At 49.8% G+C, this 791-nt stretch overlaps 1 long non-coding RNA gene across 1 annotated transcript; it reads right to left on the bottom strand.

The window, feature by feature from the left end:
* Positions 1 to 6: 6 nt before the first annotated feature.
* On the bottom strand, positions 7 to 791 carry LOC119345520. Its single transcript, XR_005167065.1, has 3 exons — positions 702 to 791; positions 411 to 616; positions 7 to 251 (listed from the first exon to the last, which is right to left on the bottom strand). It is a non-coding gene; the product is annotated as an uncharacterized LOC119345520 (long non-coding RNA).

Genomic DNA, 791 nt, shown 5'->3' on the forward strand with positions numbered 1-791 from the left:
AAAAAAAAAAACAAATAGAAATGCAAAGAGGTGATGCCCGCAAGTTCTGGCTCGTGAGACCGTGAGAACCATCGTGGAGTCCATCCCATGCACACCCTCGGATCCGATTCTTTGTGTGAAAGCCAAAGGCCCGGTCGGGTCGGGCCACAGCATCGGCATCATCGCCACGCATGGTATAAATACTGCAGATCTATACCCTGAAGAAGGCTACTGTTATTGCATATGTGTTTCAATTTTTCATTTACAGATCTCTGCAAAAATCAAAAAAGTTGCCGTGAATTCACTCCAAGTAATGAAGCTTACAGAGATAGCGAGAGTAAAAGATAGGACTGTAGTGTGACTCGACCTTGAGAATCCCCGGGCATATGTAGAGTTATCAATTTGGGAAGAGTGAATGGAATTGAACTAACCAGGAAGCCAAAATGACGTCTATCAACCCTCCCAGTCTCGCCATTGAACCAACCAGGCAACTAAAAGCAGATCAGAGGTCGCCTCTAGGGACTCTAGCAGCGCCACCATCAGCTGTTCTCTGCCGCTTTCGTTGTTCCAGGCCAAGAAGACAGATGAGATGAGGAGGATGGGAAAGAGCAACAGTAGTTGGATCTGTTTCGGTGGCCTGCCAGCGTGAGGAAACTTCGTTCGTTAGGGAAGGGAAGAAAGCAAATGGTTCGAGGCACGTGGAGGAGGAGAGGGGAGCAGACCTTGAAGAGATCCATGGTGGCGTCGGAGCTGAGGAGGGAGGAAGACCGGCATCAAAGCCCACCCACCGGACGGCCAGGCAGTCATCACCC

This window comes from Triticum dicoccoides, unplaced genomic scaffold (genome assembly GCF_002162155.2).
Source record: "Triticum dicoccoides isolate Atlit2015 ecotype Zavitan unplaced genomic scaffold, WEW_v2.0 scaffold246454, whole genome shotgun sequence".
NCBI classification, from domain to species: Eukaryota; Viridiplantae; Streptophyta; class Magnoliopsida; order Poales; family Poaceae; genus Triticum; species Triticum dicoccoides.